This window comes from Amphiprion ocellaris, chromosome 18, assembly GCF_022539595.1.
Source record: "Amphiprion ocellaris isolate individual 3 ecotype Okinawa chromosome 18, ASM2253959v1, whole genome shotgun sequence".
NCBI classification, from domain to species: Eukaryota; Metazoa; Chordata; class Actinopteri; family Pomacentridae; genus Amphiprion; species Amphiprion ocellaris.
Window position 1 is genome coordinate 3193687 of NC_072783.1, and position 18173 is coordinate 3211859.

Here is an 18173-nt window from a genome sequence, read left to right on the forward strand (position 1 = left end):
GTATTTTCACTTGGAAATTCATGGGGAGTGACTTGGTTTTGGGGCCAGCCTCTGCATTGGTTTCCTTTTCTTTAGTCCCCATATCTTGGTGGCTGGTGGAACATGACTTTGTAACCCAAATAGCCCAGTTGGGAGAGCGTTAGACTGAAGATCTAAAGGGCCCAGGTTTCAGCAAGAAGGTTCACCTGATTACTACACAATCAAGGTGTTTCTTCCTAGTAGTCTTATAAATATTTTGGCCTGTTCTAGTACTGAAATTATCATACTAATCTACCAGTCATGAAGCCTGTTTTTATCTGCTGTGCATGAATGGAAAACGCTGACATTGTGTACAAACAAATTAGAATCAGGTTTTGCATCTGAAACATCCTGTAAGTAGCAAAGCAGCTGGAAAACTCGGGTGGAAATCATGTAAAGTTAGCTGGAAATGCATCCAGAAACTACCTTTGTAACATGTTTGTTTCTGCTGAAAAGTTGGGTATTTTTACATTGGGATTTATGGGGATTGACTTGCTTTTGGGGCCAGCCTCTAGTGGCCATTGGAGGAACTGCATGTTTTGGCACCATTGTGTTTGCTTTATTGTTCTGTCTCTTGACGTTGGTGGGAGGCCAGCACAAGGGCCGAAATAGCCCAGTTGGGAGAGAGTTAGAATGAAGATCTAAACGTCCCTGGTTCAATCCCGGGTTTCGGCAAAAGGAGCTGTTTTTATCTTTGTACAGCAACCATGATTCAATCAGTTACTATGATATGGTCAAGCAAGGTTTATAGAAAATCTGTGGTTCTTCATAGTATTTCTAGGATTTTTTTTTTTTGCCCTAATCTGCCAGAAACGAGAAACAAGAAGCCTATTTTTGTCTGCTCTGTCTGAAATCAAGCACCCACTGGTTCACAAATTAGTTTTGAGTGGTAAATCTTCCGCTGCCCATTGCTGCAAAATGTATAATTGGTGTGCATGAACAAAACTCTGGCAAGAAACAAATTAGAATCAGATTTTGCACAAAACATCTTGTAAGTAGCAAAGCAGCTGGAAAACTCAGGAAGAAATCGTCAACAAGTTAGCTGGAAATGCAGCCAGAAACAAGCTTCTAAATGTGTTGGTTTCTGCTGTAAAGTTGAGTATTTTTACATGGGAATTCATTGGGATTGACTTGCTTTTGGAGCCAGCCTCTAGTGGCCATTTGAGTAACTGCAGTTTCTGGCACATTTGTGTTTCTTTTACTGTTCTGTCTGCAGATGTTGGTGGGTAGCCACTTTCAGGGCCGAAATAGCTCAGTTGGGAGAGCGTTAGACTGAAGATCTAAAGGTCCCTGGTTCGATCCTGGGTTTCGGCAAAAACAGTCAGCTTTATGTTTATACAGCAACCTGGGCAGTCACGGGCATTGACTTGCTTTTGGGGCCAGCCTGTAGTGGCCATTTGAGGAACTGCAAATTTCGGCACCCTTCTGTTTGCTTCCTTTTTTTAACCCCCAGATGTTGGTGGCTAGTGGAACATGACTTTATTGCCAAAATAGCCCAGTTGGGAGAGTGTTAGAATGAAGATCTAAATGTCCCTGGTTCAATCCCGGGTTTTGGCAAAAACAGTCAGCTTTATGTTTATGCAGTCATGGACATTGACTTGCTTTTGGGGCCAGCCTTTATTGGCCATTGGAGGAACTCCATGTTTTGACACCTTTGTGTTTGCTTTGTTGGTCTGTCTCCGGATGTTGGTGAATGGACAGTTTTAGGGCCGAAATAGCTCAGTTGGGAGAGCGTTAGACTGAAGATCTAAAGGTCCCTGGTTCGATCCCGGGTTTCAGCAACAGGTATTGACTTTATCTTTGTACAGCAACCATGTTTCAATTGATTATTATGACAACGTCAAGGAGTTCTTCATATAGCCTTTAAAATAGCCTGAAATTACTGTACTACTTAGTGTATAATGTACACTACACTGGTTGAGTCTTAGATTTGTAAGTAGCCTGTTTTTATCTGCTGTGCATAAATGGAAAATGCTGACATTGTGTACAAACAAATTAGAATGGGGTTTTGCATCAGAACAGCACGAAACATTTTGTGAGTAGTGAAACAGCTGGAAAACTCAGGAGGAAATCATGTCAGCAAGTTAGCTGGAAATGCATCCAGAAACTAGCTTCTAAATGTGTTTGTTTCTGTTGTAACGTTTGGCATTTTGACATGGGGATTTATGCGGAGTGACTCATTTTTGTGACCAGCCTCTAGTGGCTATTTGAAGAACTGCAGTTTTGTTGGTGGTGCTTGTTTTCATAGCCGAAATAGCTCAGTTGGGAGAGCGTTAGACTGAAGATCTAAAGGCCCCTGGTTCAATCCCGGGTTTCGGCAAAAGGGACCGTCTTTATCTTTGTACAGCAACCAACCAAAATTCCATCAATGACCATGGAGTGTTTTCAGAAAAGCTACTGCCTGTTCCAATACCAAAGTTACCATACTACTAGTAGAAAAAAGCATTCAAGGGCTCAGTGTGCCAGCTTGCGTCTGCAATCCAGCATGTTTTTTTGGGGGGGCTTTTTTGGTGCCAACTTCTAGTGGCTATTTGACAGACATCATTTTTTGACACCTTTGTGTTTGCTTTGTTGTTCTGTCTCCGGATGTTGGTGGGTGGATAGTTTTAGGGCCGAAATAGCTCAGCTGGGAGAGCGTTAGACTGAAGATCTAAAGGTCTCTGGTTCGATCCCGGGTTTCGGCAAAAACAGGCAACTTTATGTTTGTACAGCATGCATGATTAAATCAATTGCTATGACACACTCAATGTGGCTCTTCAGAGTAGTTCTATGAATTGTTTGGACTGTTCCACTACTGAAATTACCATACTACTAGTGTATAGCATCCCAGATGAAGGTTTAGTATGCCAGGCTGTTGTACAAAACCGGGAATCAGATTTAGCATCAGAAACATCTTGTAAGTAGCGAAACAGAAGGAACACTCAGTAGAAAACCATATCAACAAGTTAGCTGGAAATGCATCCAGAAACTACCTTCGTAACATGTTTGTTTCTGCTGTAAAGTTGGGTATTTTTACATTGGGATTTATGGGGATTGACTTGCTTTTTGGGCCAGCCTTTAGTGGCCATTCGAGGAACTGCATGTTTTGGCACCTTTGTGTTTGCTTTATTGTTCTGTCTCTTGACGTTGGTGGGAGGCCAGCATGAGGGCCGAAATAGCTCAGTTGGGAGAGCGTTAGACTGAAGATCTAAAGGTCCCTGGTTCGATCCCGGGTTTCGGCAAAAGGAGCTGTTTTTATCTTTGTACAGCAACCATGATTCAATCAGTTACTATGATACGGTCAAGCAAGGTTTATAGAAAATCTGTGGTTCTTCATAGTATTTCTAGGATTTTTTTTGCCCTAATCTGCCAGAAATGAGAAACAAGAAGCCTATTTTTGTCTGCTCTGTCTGAAATCAAGCACCCACTGGTTCACAAATTAGTTTTGAGTGGTAAATGTGCCACTGTCATAAGTGCTGTGCATGAATGAAACCCCTGACAAGGTGTAGAAACGAATCAGAATCAGGTTTTGAATCAGAACAGCACGAAACCTCTATTTGAAAACTCAAGAAGAAATCATGTCAACACAGATATCTTGCCATTACAGATCTACAAATTACAGTTTTTAAAAGTTTCAAGGATTTTAGGAGACATATTTGTAAAAATGTGTCTATAGAAATTGAAAAAAAAGGATAAATTAGTGTTTAAAGGTTTCATATCCTTGAAAGAACCCTTAAAGATGTTTGACTGCGGATGTTGAGTCAAATATGTTTATATTGGGAAAAACGGTGAGCAAAAGTCTTGTTCATGCATCTTTTAAATATTTCAGGAGCGAGCTTTTACTTGCTATGTCTTTGTTTCTTCAGATCCTTGAAGAGCACATATGGAGCAGCCGGATCTCGCATACGTCTCATTTTTCCTACATTTTCCATAAAACTTCTTCTATTTAACAGCCGTCGTGTATCGTAATGCATCTCCTCCAGCAGCATTAATACGTCGCTCTTCCATATATGCTCCACTGAATTATTAAAAAGCTGCCGGAGCAAAACAAACACTGTGATCACAGCATGTTCCAAAGATAGATGTTACACAACATGGCCAAAAGTATGTGGACAGCTGATTATCACCCACATATATAATTACTGAACATGTCACGTCTTGTACTGATGAGGTCTCATTAACGGCCGCTGTTCTACTTGTGGTTCTGTGCAGAGAAGTCAAATTGGGTGAACCGTGTCGAGATTTCCCCTGATAGCAGCTGAAGGTCTGAAAACCCAGCGCAAAATGGCTCTTATACGGGGTAATTTTGAGGTACTTGTACGTCTTTATACTTCTACTTCACTCCATTTCAGAGGAATGTTTATTTACTAGCTAATTCCTGGTTACCTCACAGATCAATATTTTGCATATAAATATGAAGTTTTGTTATAAATGGATTTCTTGCAGTAGATTTAACTAACCAACGTAGCTTTTTTGCGCATTTAAAAGGTTTAAATGCCTCGTTCAAAGTCCAGCTTTTTACTTCCTTTACTTGTCTACATCATTGTGTTACACATTTGCAAAACGCCTGCCTACACTGTAAAAAAAATACACTTTAACTGAAATGTCGTGAACAATTTTCAATTATTTTACATATTTTTCCTTGTTTTGTTAAATAACAATAACTAGTGAAATCACAGGACTAATTTGTAAAATATACTAGTTTGCAATAAAAGAAAATTGAGCAGAAACTTTAAATAATGTTCACATTAAAAGTCAGTATTTTTACAAATAGGAATTCATTATTTTTTAAACATTTGACTGTAAAACACCTTTTTAAAAACTATATTTAAATCAGCAAAAATTATTATTTTAGAGATATTTTCTGTTATTTGAAAGAAAAATGATGTATATTAAGGATTAAAAGGTAAATTGTAGACAATATCCAGTAAAATCAAGCATTAAAAAGCATTCATTTGCATTTTTACTTTTTACATTGTTCTCTTACAATACGTTACTATGAATTTGCACAGTTTAATTGTATTTAAATCCGCTAAAAAATAGTATTATTTGACAGATATTTGCCATTCTTTTTAAAGTCTTTATGAAAAAAGGATATTATAAAAATGTGATGTCATGCATCCCCTAATTTATTACATCCGAATTACTGAAAAACTTTTTTGTAAAGCTTACTCATATATTTGTCACATTTGTGATTATTCTTCACTGTATTTCATGTCTATGAAAAGTATTCACCCACCTTAGAAGTTAGTTCTTTTCAACTTTGAGTCATGGTCAGTATAATTTGGTTTTTCTGGCAAGAATTTACCCCCCAAAAAAGCCTCTTTCATACCAAAGTGAGAATTGATTTCTAAAGAGTAATGTCAGTTAATTAAACATATAAAATGTGTATGCATGACAGATCAACTTTATTGATCAGTCTCTGAGGAAATTTACACGTTACAGCAGCTGGATAGACATAAGAAATGAAAGAAGCAGGACAAAAATCACAAAAAATATATTACGGCTTTAAAAAAAAGATATTATAAAGATGTGACATCATGCATCCCCTATATATGGTGAATTTATTCCATCTGAATTCCTGAAACTCAAATGTTTATAGTTAGAATACTGGTATACATGTGATAAATTCCCTCTTTTTTGTAAAGTGTAATCATCTCTTTTCATATTTGTGACCAGCTGGGTTTTAACTCCCCGTCTTTGACTTGTTTTGGAGGAGGGGGTTGACACGTACTCGAGACTTTGGCGCCCTGCAGATCCGACCACACGTCCCGTTTTCATCCCTTCACATCTGCCGCCTTTTATTTTCAAACTGAAGCTGCCTTTTAAACGCTTCACGCCCCTCTCCCGTCGTCGTCTTCCCCTCCTCCCAGCACCTCCCATGCCCGAACCGAGCGCTCCACACTGACTCAGCATGTATGTGAGAGGCAGAGGGAAGGGAAAAGGGGCGGGGCTAGGTGATATGAGCGTGCTAATAGGCTGAAGGCGAGGAAGGGAAGGGGAGGCTGGCTGTGCTGGTCGGACAGGTCTGCACCGACTGCTCAGAGAGAGAGAGAGACAGGGAGTGAAGGAAGGAAGGAGGTGAAGATGAGAGGGAAGGAGGAAGGGACGACAGAGAGGATGAGATAAGCATGAGGGAGGTGTGAATCCTGCAGGATGAGAGGAGGAGAGGTGAGTGTGAGGTTGAGATGAAAGATTCGGTGTGTGTCTGTAGTACAAATGTAGCTGCGAGAGTCTCCGGTTTGTGCTGACAGCGGCGGGATGAAGATAAACAAGCTCCCAGGCAGCTGACAGCTCTGCACGGCCATCCAGATGATCCAGATGATCCAGATGTGCACGTCAGGGGGGAAGAGACTGGCAGAGAGATGACCGGTGGACACGGGAGAAAGTGTGTTTTGTGTGTTTGTGTGGGCGGGTGAGAGTGTGAAGGCATGAATGAGATTACATGAGTGACATGAGGGACTGCATATTTTTGTATAATCGGTTCGTGTGGGCATGTCAGTGCATGCGAAGCCACCCCTGTTTACGACAAGTTCCTTCCTGGTGTCATTTGTAGCATCAGTGAGCTGCTGAGGGTGGTGATTGGTTGTTGACAAATCATATGTTTGATCGATTTCCTTATCTGATTTTATCTAAGCAACATAGCATATGCTTCCCTGTATTTGCTGTCTAGAAGTTCTTTCTTTTCAACTGGATTTTTTGGCAGGAATTTACCAAAAAAGCCTATTTCATGCCAAAGTGAGAACTGATTTCTGCAAAGTAATGCCAGTTATTTTAAACATATAAAATGTATATGTGTGACAGATCAATTTTATATGAATTTGTAACACTATTTAAAGCTGCATCAATTTTTTCTGTGTTTTGTGGGTCCAATTTTTCCTCGATAGTTGTCCTTTAAATTCAAATTTCAATTCGTTTTTATAGTGCTAATTCACAGCATACAGTGAATATAAAAAGCATTCACCTCCTTTGGAAATTTTCCTGTTTTATTTCCTTTCAAACATTAAATTGCAGTCAATATAGTTTGGCTTTTTTTGACAAGAATTTACTGGAAAAAGCCTCTTTCATGCCAAAGTGAGAACAGTTTTCTACAAAGTAATGTCAGTTAAACATATAAAACGTAAATGCATGACAGATCAATTTTATACGAATTTGTAACCCTATTTAAAGCTGCTCAATTTCTCCTCCATAGAACTTTGAGATTTAAAGAAGAATTCATTATTCACTGCACTCAGATGCTCCTTCTTTCAGTAATTGTGTGATTTCTAGCACCAGTTGACTGCACCTGTGTTAAATTAGGTGCTTATACTTATGCAATCACTCAGTTTACATTTTATTTTTTAAATTAACTGACATTGCTATGTAAAAATCAGTTTGCATTTGAAAATCAAGTTACATTGACCGCGATTCAGTGTTAAAATGCTAAAAAAGGGGAACTACCTTTTATAAACACTCTATTTTGTCTTTCTGCACCGTTCGATGCTGCACATGTGTTGTCAAGGATGTTTAGTTGGGCCTTGTTCACATTAATTCAGAACAAAACAAACATTTTTCTCTATGCAATGGCCTCTCAGCCACACGCAAATGGTGTTTTAGTTCACTGTTGCTTTGTGTAATCAACAACAACAACGGCGGATACATAACAGTCTGTTTCATGCTGAACTTCACGTTGCTGCACCACTTCTGCAAATTTCTTCAAGTCATGCCAAAGAGGTGCATTAACACTGGCAAATCCACTGCGAATTATCAGCTGCTCTACAGAGTGTTTTAGCACCTTTGGTTTAATCGCCTGTAAATTTGGTCCTGTTCTCAAGTTGACAGCTCTGAGTAATCACTTCACACCTGGCATTCGAATCCGCCTAACCTGTGATTGAATCTCTACTTTTCTCTGTGTGCAGTTAAGCTTGTGCATGATTCCTGTTTGCATTGCTGTGCGACTTTGCCTTTCCAATCAGAAAACAGAAGAAGACGTAGCAGCTTCTCCTGTTTTTGTGGCCTATTGTTGCACTTTTGGTTCCATGGCTGAAGGATTTGGGAAAAATATTGATCATTGCAGCAGATATTGTGATTTAATTTGCAGTGTAGTTTGTTCAAACCATCAAACTTCAGTTCATTTTCCACTTTGATCTGATGAAACATGATGGAGCGTTACCAACATCAGATATCATCAAAATTGTGACTGTCCTACATGGATGCGTAACCTTTATCCTGAATTGCAGCCATTGTGATTTGGTAATTGCTTTGTTTCCAATTGCAATTTCAATTAATTGCTCAGCCCTAATGTGCATTCAGGTAAAGTTTGCAGCGCCCTTCTCTGACAAGTCCAATGAGTGCTTTTATTCTTTGCATTTTTGCATTTAGTTCTGCTCTGATTTTAGTCTTCTGTCATTGATAAACAATGTAAAGTTGTTGGTTGAAATGGCTGTTTTGATTTATCCAGAAGGGTTTTTGAAATCTCTCTGGTCTGACACTGTATTGAAGAACAGAAAGTCCTGTTTTAGCCTTTCACTGAGCTGCTGTCCTCTCTAAAGTCGACCACATTGATCCATACAGTGGAACACGACCCCTCAGCAGGGATTTTAGCCTGACCTCGTGGGAAAAAGTGGCCTCTGATTTGCTTTGAAATGTGAGTTACTTTCTGAGATCCCAAAGATGTCGCTGCTAGGACAAGAAATCTGAGGATATGGTCCAATAAAACCAAATTAGATGTCGATTTTCCTGCAGGGTCATGTCTCTGTAGGTTTGGAGATGAACACAGTGAAGACAGAGATGAATAAGCATGGAGCAAAATGAGGCATGAACATAGTAGATAATTGAATAAATCCCACAAACATTGATTATGTGTCACCGTGGCATTTTAGTGTCTTTGATAAAATGCAGTTTTGGATGGATTGCTATGTAAAATAGTACGTTGATGTTCCTCTCTGGATGATTTTTGGTTATCAGTTAACATTTAATTTAGCATTATTAGGTCTGATTGTTCAGCAGATGGCTACAAACTAAAGGAATTATCATCCTCTGCTGTGAAAATACAGATTTTTGATGTGGGAATTGTTTTTAGTTTTGTAAATTGACATTTTTTAAAAATTGATTTAATAATATATTATTTGTAATTCAGCAAATATCTGTAAGAACAGTTTAAAAAATTCCGTACAGTTTTCTAATGCTTATTACACATAATTTTTCCTTCAAATAACTGTAAATATCCATAAAATTGAGATGTTTATGCTGATTTAAATTATATTAAATTATATTATATTAATAATGCAATTGTAATTTAACCAAACAATAATCAAAAGTTGTTAAAGAACAAATTACTGTTTGTAAAAGTAAAATTTTGATGTTAACATTCTTAAAGTTGTAAATTAATGCTTTTTCTGAGATATTTATACAATTAATTAGGCTAATTTAACAAAATATGGAAAATCTATTGTTGAAAACTGTTAAAAACTTTAATTTTTTCAGGTTTGTGTACAATTTAAATACAAACATCCAGAAAGCATTTTGGTCTCTCAAGTTCATTAAAATTAAATAAAATAACAAAATACGTAAAATACTATAAAATAAATTTAAATTAATATATAATACTGCATGGTCTTAGCTATATTATTACATTAGTTAGGCACTGTAGAATCTCAGCCTTAATTTGCATTATAGCTAGGAAAAGTAGTGTTTTATATAGGTTTGGTAGGGTTTTAATCCCTAATATTGAGTAAATATTAGGCCATTTAACTCTCCAGTATTCATTCTTGTTGGGTTAATTTGTGATAAAACACTTTGGCACCATGGACGTTCATTTAAATAAGCCTTGACTAAAGCAATTTAAATACGTTATCCATGTATCTTATTAGATCTAAGGCCTGTGTCCAGCCGTTTTTTGTAACTTTCCACTCCAACAATCCCAAATTCATCATCATTTCTCTCAGCTATTGGCCAGCTGTGGAGGGGAAGAAATGTGCCAAAGATTCTGCATCCAAGGCTGAAATAGTTCTCCAGAAGAGTTTTGCAGGCATCATTATTTCCCATCCAATGTGTCTGGACAAGTCATTTCAGCGTGACCCAAATCCCGGTCTTGTTTGTGCATGGATGGTTCTGCAGAGTCACGGAGAGGCTCGTTTACTTTAACCCTCCTGTTGTCCTCAATTATGGGCACCAAAGAATATTGTTTCCTTGTTTGAAAAAAATCCCAAAATTCAGCAAAAAAATTCCCCAAATTTCTGAAAATTTGCAAAACCTTCAGGAAGAAAATTCCAATAACTCCTTAAAAGTTTCCCTTCAAAGTTTTGTGTTAAAAAATCCCCCAAATTTGGCAAGAAAATTCTTGTAAATATTTTTTAAAAAAGAGTAAAAATCTTCCAAAAAAATCCTAAAAATATCTAAAGTGATTCCATATATATCAGTAAAACTTCTAATATTTTCTTTAAGAACATTCACATAAAAATGAACCAAAATCCAGCGAAATTTTTTTGTGAATATTCTTAAGAAACATTTTTAACATTTTTTTATTCCACCAAAAAATGTTCAAAGATTTCCCAAAAATGTTGAAAATATATTTTTTTCCACATTTTCAAACTTTAAACGGGGTCAATTTTGACCAACAGGACGACACCAGAGTTAAACCACAGAGGAAACAAAGCTGTGAGATTAAACTCTGCATCAACAGTAAAGACTTGTGCCTTGGTGCAGCCGCTGTGTTTATGTGGGATTCTCCATTCAGTGAGTGAAGGTAGTGAGTGGAGGAGTTGTGCAGCAGCAAGGTCATCGCCGGCGTGGCGCTAATTGAATGTCTCTGCCTTCTCTTCTCCACCAATGAGCCTCTGTGCATGTTTCTGTGCTGCCTCTGCATGAGTCACCGGACCTGGTCTTTTGTCTGAGTGTGTGTTTGAAGGGAAGCGAGCAAAGCAGCCTTGTATCGAAGCTCCGACGCTCGCCTTTTGTAGTTCCACTTCATCCTCTGTAGCTGCCTCTTTGTTGATTAGAATTCGACGAGGTGGAAGTTTGGTGTGTTTCGGGTGTTTTCTTGCAAACTGTTTGGTGAAATCAATAGTTTCTACACTATCCAGAATGGACAGTTTTTCCCTCACTATTGACAGCTCCTCAGTTCCTCCTCCCCACAGGTTAAGAGTCTGGATGTCATCCTCAATTCCTCACTTTCCTTCCTTGTAAAGCGACCATGGGTGTCGAGAAAAGTGCTTACAAATAAAATGTATTATTATTATTATTATTATTATTATTATTATTATTATTAATAATAGTGTCTTTGATCCATGAGTGAGGATGATCAGGAGCTGGCTGTCGCTCTGTGAATATCCCTCGTCTCCCCATGAACCCAGCACAAGCCTTCCTTAATCTCCCGGGGCCTTAGTGTGCGACTACTTAAACTGAACAACCTGTCATGTTGCTGAAATCATAGCTGCTAGCGTTTGGTGCCAGCAACAAGCAAGCTGAGAGCTAATATTAGCATTCGCCCCCCCTCCAGCTCCCCATTGCATCCAGGGAGCTAATATTAGAGCTGCACACGCTGACTGAGGCTTAATTACCTGTGTGATTTGACTCATAAAAGCCGAGTGCGAGGACCCGGCAGAGTTCATCCATATGTGGGTGCGAGTGCATGTGTGTGTCCTTCTGTTAGCGTTGTAACCCAGAGGGACGACAACAGGATGAGTCATCAATACCGAGCAGCTGCAGCGTTTTAGTTATGGAGGTATGGCGAGAGGTGCTTCTCTGGGTTTTACATTTCATCCAGCTACATCCCATCAGGTCTGTCACTGCTTTGAAAATGTGAGAACACAGACAAGTTTGCCAAGTTTTAAGATCCACTGGAAGGCCACAGGAGATATTTTATTATGCTCAGTGCTCAGTACTGACATCAGTCATCCTATTTCCATGGAAGCGTCAAGCAAATTTGAAGCAAAAATATATTATTTTGTATATGAGGATGGAATTCAATAGCATTTTCCTAAATAAACACACTAAGTATTGTAGATTAGCTGTAGCACTGAATACTGTTTAATACTGTAGCAACCAGATAAGGCAGGCAGGCAGGTCCATGTTGACAGCACTGTGGAGGTTTAGCTAGTAAAGGGGCACCATGACAAAGCCTTCTGTGATGCTAAATGACTTTTGGAGAGCATGTATGAGTTTATTGAAGCTAGAATTAGGTAGAAGAGTTTAATCCGAGTCATGTAGTGTTTAGTATCTGCCGAGATGGAGTTTCAATTCGATAATAATTTCCTTAATAATACACAAGTAATGTAAATTAGTGCCAGATATTACAGCTAATCCACACAGCAAAAGATGAAGCTATTTACTGTTTAGTACTGCCGTGACCAGAGGTGGCAGGCAGTTCTGTGGCAAGCAGAGAGCATTGTAAAGATTTAGCCAGTAAAGGAGCACCGTGACAAAGACTTCTGTGATGCTTAATGACTTTTGGAAAGCGTTCATGAATTTATTGAAGCTGGAATTAGCTATATCAGCTTAATCTGAGTCATGTAGTGTTTAGTATCTGCCGATACTGAGTTTCATTGGATACCGATTGTCTTGGTAATGCACAGTACCGTACAGGACTACAGTAGACAAATACTGCAGCAGGCTGTTGGAGGGGGAGTTCCCTCGTTGATTTGTGTTCAAGTTTAACTCATTCGTGTGATTGAAGTGGTCGGCTGTAAATCAGGCCCAGTGTGGCAGGTGGCGAGTGGTAATGGTCTGTTTCTTTTGTAACTGCTGGCACAACGGCAGCGTCCCACCAGAACTGCTGCCAAGTTGGATGACTGTCAGAAGACTGGGAGCTCAAGGGCACCATCACTGCAGCACCCAGGATTTAAGATTATTGTTCAGATCTGTGAAGAAGGACGGTACTAGCACCACCTTAAAAGATGTAAAAATTTGGAATTTACTTGATTCCTGTAATGTCATACATGTAGGATCATCTTTTACCAGCTTTTAACTTTAACTCAGTGAGGCCTGGACTGTTCTCAGGGTAATTCCACTTATATCTCTTTCGCCTGTATCTTGTTTTTTCAGATTTTCTATCATTTGATACAATAATACTTGCAGATTTTTGCTATATTAGACTTTATTATCATGGGCATTAACATTTCACTATGAAAATGTGATGTTTTTGCATGCATCTCATGACAGAATGCTGGCAGTAGAGATTCCTGTTTATAGTTGTGTAGGTGAGTTTGTCTGGAATCTGGCGATATCAGAGCCATGATGGTGGGAAACTGTATGATGCAGAAATTGGGAAATAAAAATGTGCTTAGTGCTTTCCAAACGGAAATATCTTTATCTAATTCACTGAAATGTTGGCATACAGTCGCCTGCTTGCAGAGGTGACAAACCAGATATGCAAAGTAGATATGTAAATATCTCTGCAATGATTGCTTTGCATAGATATGAACAGATCTGGATATTAACATGTCTATGCAGTGAGAGTTTATGAGTAATTCAAACCAGACCAATAGCTGTGGAGATGCACTGTTGGTACTATGACAGAAATATTCAAAAGAGTTTTTCTCACTGGCACTTGGTTGCACAGATAAGCAACAAGATCTACTAGAAAGGCCAAGTTGTGCCATTAAATTTGGTATGTGTTAAACCTCACTACAATAGAAACTTCAACTGAGAAGAAGGGATGTACAATGTTGATCTCTAAGGGTTAACCTATAAACATTCAAATACCAAGACACTCTACTTTTTATATAGCTGTGTCACATCAGCAAATGGTGATATTATTACTCTTTCAAGCATCACTTTAGGCACATTTCTGCTACAATGCAACCTCAGATTTGGTTCTGATTTTAACCCGTTTCTGCAGCAGCTGTTTTGGGCACATTTTCACTTGATTCTTCCAAAGTATGAATGATTAAACCTTTAAAATTTTGCACGTCTTGTCCGCAATTGTACCAAATTTTAGGTTGTTATGTAATAAAGTTTTGCTGCACACAAGGCTCATTGGTTTGAAGGTAATTTTATCAATTACAGAGCAACAGTAGTACTTTTAAACTTAACATTTCTTGTAGATAGACAAAACACACATTTTAATCATAAAAACTTTTTTTTTTAATTTAAAAAGTGTGTGGATCATTTTACTAGAAGATAACAGAATATTTTAATGGACTGATGTTGTTGACATTGAGGTTTCAGTGTTTATTGTTCAGTTCCAGATTTACCTGATGTCAGTGAACGTGCCATGTTTAGTTAGCTCACCTCTGATTGGCTGAGAGTCAGCAGTAGAGAGAGCTGGGAACGGCAGCTAATTCTGGAGCTAAGTTATGGGGTTTTTCTAGTTATTCTGGTGTTGACTACGGTCCACAGTAGCCTGTGTGAAGGTTCAATAAACCAGCAGAGAACCAGATAAAGTCTCACTCATTCATCACAGAGGGTCACTACAATATGTTGACCTGTTTTTACAACTGGACCCATGTTGGTCGGTGTTTCTTCCTGTTCCCAGCGTTTTATTCTATCTAATTTCACTTCCATGGAGACGCTTTCCTTTTCTTCCAAGCATCAGAAGAGTCTGACTTACACTGGGAGCCATAATGAAGGACAAAAAGTTAGTGAATGTAGCACAATCCAAGGTGGTGTACAACCAGAGAATGGAAACAAAGCCGTCTGATAGCGCCATGACGACATATTCATCCACTCCGCCCGTCAACTAGTTCCATGTAACCAATTCTGATGTAACGATGAAATGCTGTAGGTCAATGACGTCATAAACTGAGGACTTCCTGTATACTGCTTTGTATCTGGTGCTCTTTAATTTAAACATGGAGGTAAAGGTTGTAAGTGATCATAGGCTGTCAATTCTGTTGCTGTAAATCTTTGGAAGCTTTGTCATCTTCGCTACAATTAGAGAACCAGAACTGCCTGCAAGACAAGATACCACCAGGGTTAGGGAGGCCACCAGTCTATGTTACTGTGTAGAAGAAGAGCGTTGTGTCAGATGTGCAGTTGTGTTGCTGCTTTTAACTGTAACTCTACACTCCCATCCCTCTGGCCGACTGCCAGCTCACCTCTCCTCCTTTCTGACATCCCTCCTTCATCCTGCCGTCCTCTACGCTTTCTCTCCATCACCATCTATCTCGTGCTCCACCGACTTCATCTGGCTTCGCTACCATCAACATCTGTGTCAGTCGGATGATGAATTAATGGATCAGAGGGGCACAAACGAAGTTCAGGCTCATCAGCTCTGAGCAGGATCGATACCGGCCCTCGTCTTCCCTGCAGACTTCCTCTCTGAGGATCTGAGCCTCCAGCAGCTCTGTCTGCTGTGATGAAGTGAAGATTGTGTCCACATTAACCCTCTGAACCCCAAGCAATTTCTTTTAGCTCCTGTCATGTTTTTGGTCACTGTGGACCTATTTTTCACTATAATGTAAAGTCCTGTACCTCTATGGAAACAGAACAAGCATGGATAGAAATAGAGAGAGTTCAAACTGGTCTTCTGTGCAGTTTAACAAACCTGTACTTCCATAAATTGTAGAAAAAGAAAAGTTAAAGTAGATTCTCTTTGCTTATTTGTTTGACAAAAATTCAAAAAAACCTGGAAGCAAGATGTCCAACAATTTTCTAAGCGCCCATGGGTGTTACTAATACTGGGGAAAATGCTATAGATATTTTACAACATTTAATGTTTTTTAATTTTCTTTCATACTTCATACACAGCCTGCAGTTCAGCTGAATAGTCCCCACGACTGTTGGCTTCTCTGTTGTGCTAATGAGTGCAGAATTTTTTAGGTTTTTAATCAAATCTGGTGCAAATTGTTAATTTTTGGGCAAATATTTTGGTGATTTTGATGAAATATCTCAATTTTAAGCTAATTTCTGGTTAGGTTTCCTGACTTAATTGTACCTTTGGATTGTGGGAAAGCTGAAAATCTGATGTTGTTCCAGTTTGTATAGTTTCTTGCTCTGATAATTGGTGTAATTCTGGCAGTTTTTAAAAAAACAGAACATGTCTGTCAAACCTTCTGGTGGGTGTTGGGGTTGAGAGCATTAAGCAGAAATGAAACTTTTTGTAACTTTTGTAATAACTTCTGCCCACATAAAAAAAAACTTTATTCTTTATTTTAAACTGTAAACAACAAAATTGTGCATCACAGTCCATCTGGCCAGAGGCGTGGCCCATAGTTGGGTTATATTTCGAAGTCTGTTTCTTTCTGCTTGCTGTAATCACTTTTACAGTCAAACCCGGTGATGCCTGCTAACCAGCCATCAGTTAATCCTGTAGATATACGCGCAAAGGAACTCAAACCAGCTTGTTTCATTTTTCCAAAACCTCCCTTTTAGTCAGCCACACTGAAAGGACAGTTTACTTTTGTAAATAAACTGTCACGTGTAGAAAAATATGCATGTATAGCCAGATAGAGATCACCAATTCGGCTAGTTTCATTTGGCTAATTTCTGTTTTTCTCTTTGATCAGATTAAAAAGAAACTCTGCAGGGAACTTGCATTAGTTGAACCTCAAATATGCTGTTTGCTGGTTTCCATGACCCACAGAGACATAATACACTCATTAAATAAACTATAATTATCCTTAAAATGTGAAGCCAGCAATTTTTAGGTCTGCTTCCAGGTGAGAGAAATGTCACCTTTAAATGCCACAGAGTGCTTCATCTAGTTTAAGGTGCTGAAGAGGTTATTCCATGGAATCTGCAGCAAACTCCACAATTAACATCTTTGGGAATCATAGACACAAACCCCTATGAGAATGCCCAAAAAACTGCACATCACTTGCGGTTTTAACACCAGAATCACCCACAGCGGTTTTGAGTAAATGATTTGTCAACAGCAGCGCTGACCTTGAAAGAATCAGTTTTGCTGTGAAGGTTCTCCCTGCATTGATTTTCTGGAAGTCTGTACCTGCTCTAATGAGAACTTTTGATCTTTATCGTGCTCATAGTTCGTTGTTCAACAGAAAAATGAACCGTTGATGAGTGTAGTAGGTTAGTTTTCCTCTGTTGTCCCTGATCAGTTCTTAAAAAGTAGCCTAAAATTAGAATAAAGTGGTATAACACAATAAACACATACAGATAATACTTAAAGACTAACAACCAGACCAGTGCAAAGTACACTAAGCAATGTAACACAACCATGATTAGTCAAGAACAGTCCATATAAAACCAAAAAGCAAACTGCCGTCATCAAAACAGATTGTGATTGTTGTGCGCTATAAAAATTATATATGTATAATTAAACTGCAAAAGCAAATATGGTTAGAAGGAATCGTAATGGTAGTATAATAAGGAAATATTCTTGTTTAACATGTGTTAAATACAATTATAGCAGTAAAATGTTTACTGACAACATATTGTCTGCCAAATGTACAAGAACAATATCACGTTTTTTACGATTTTATGGCTGTACTTATTTAATACAGAAACATCTACAATTACTTGAGACAAAATTAATTTATTTAAATCCATATCTAAATAGTTTTTATTGCCTAAAGCTGAATATGAACCGATGTCTGGTTTGAGATTCGACCGTTTTGTACACCCAGTCATCCACCCCAACCACCTCCGATGCAGTAACCATGAATAAAGTGATTATATTGTTTCTAAACATTACTTGGACAACAATTTAGTCATTTAGAAACTTAATTATAATCTAACGTAGGTTGGTCTACCTTAAAGAAAAAAAATTCAAACAAAAATTGCATCATCTTTGTGAACTCTGCACATTATTTTCTCCATTAAGTGATTATTTGTTTCGTCAATAAAATGTCAGAAAATGTGAAAAATGGTGACCAGTGCATCCCAAAGCCCAACATAACATCCTAAAGTGTCTTGTTTTGTCCACAGCTCAAAGATATTCAATTTACTGTCACAGAGGAGGAACAAAACCAGAAAATATTCTGATTTTAGAGGCTTGAATGTGAAAATTTTTACTTTTTTTTCTCAGAAAAGTCTAATCTGATCAAATTCAGCTAATTACACTGTAAAAAATGTATTTGTGAGAATGTAAAAAAATCCTAAAATGTCTTTTTTTGTCCACAAAAGATATTCAGTTTACTGTCATAGAGGATGAACAAAACCAGAAAATATTCTGATTTTAGAGGCTAGAATCTGAGAATTTTGACTTTTTTGTCTCAGAAAAATCTAACCAGTTAGTTGAACATCAAACTAATTGGCGCCTTTACAAAAAACGAGCCAAATTCAGCTGTTTTAGT

The 18173-nt window shown here is 38.3% G+C and overlaps 1 protein-coding gene and 7 non-coding genes across 11 annotated transcripts in view; all 8 read left to right on the forward strand.

Annotated features, from left to right (window-relative positions):
• The window catches only part of LOC111572927 (PH and SEC7 domain-containing protein 1-like), a 131211-nt gene that overhangs the window by 15774 nt on the left and 97264 nt on the right, over positions 1 to 18173 (forward strand). For 2 of the 4 annotated variants that reach the window (XM_055004476.1, XM_055004479.1), the window contains exon 1: positions 6023 to 6168. The exons of 1 other annotated variant lie outside the window; for it this stretch is intronic. The gene's annotated coding sequence lies outside the window, so the exon portion shown is untranslated. Of the gene's footprint in view, positions 1 to 6022; positions 6169 to 6188; positions 6386 to 18173 lie in introns of those variants that run through there. One more of the 4 variants, XM_055004478.1, reaches the window with a different exon arrangement.
• trnaf-gaa (transfer RNA phenylalanine (anticodon GAA)) lies at positions 621 to 693 on the forward strand. The gene has a single exon. It is a non-coding gene; the product is annotated as a tRNA-Phe (tRNA).
• On the forward strand, positions 1260 to 1332 carry trnaf-gaa (transfer RNA phenylalanine (anticodon GAA)). Its single transcript has one exon. It is a non-coding gene; the product is annotated as a tRNA-Phe (tRNA).
• On the forward strand, positions 1503 to 1575 carry trnaf-gaa (transfer RNA phenylalanine (anticodon GAA)). The gene has a single exon. It is a non-coding gene; the product is annotated as a tRNA-Phe (tRNA).
• Positions 1727 to 1799, forward strand: trnaf-gaa (transfer RNA phenylalanine (anticodon GAA)). The gene has a single exon. It is a non-coding gene; the product is annotated as a tRNA-Phe (tRNA).
• Positions 2266 to 2338, forward strand: trnaf-gaa (transfer RNA phenylalanine (anticodon GAA)). Its single transcript has one exon. It is a non-coding gene; the product is annotated as a tRNA-Phe (tRNA).
• On the forward strand, positions 2630 to 2702 carry trnaf-gaa (transfer RNA phenylalanine (anticodon GAA)). Its single transcript has one exon. It is a non-coding gene; the product is annotated as a tRNA-Phe (tRNA).
• Positions 3167 to 3239, forward strand: trnaf-gaa (transfer RNA phenylalanine (anticodon GAA)). Its single transcript has one exon. It is a non-coding gene; the product is annotated as a tRNA-Phe (tRNA).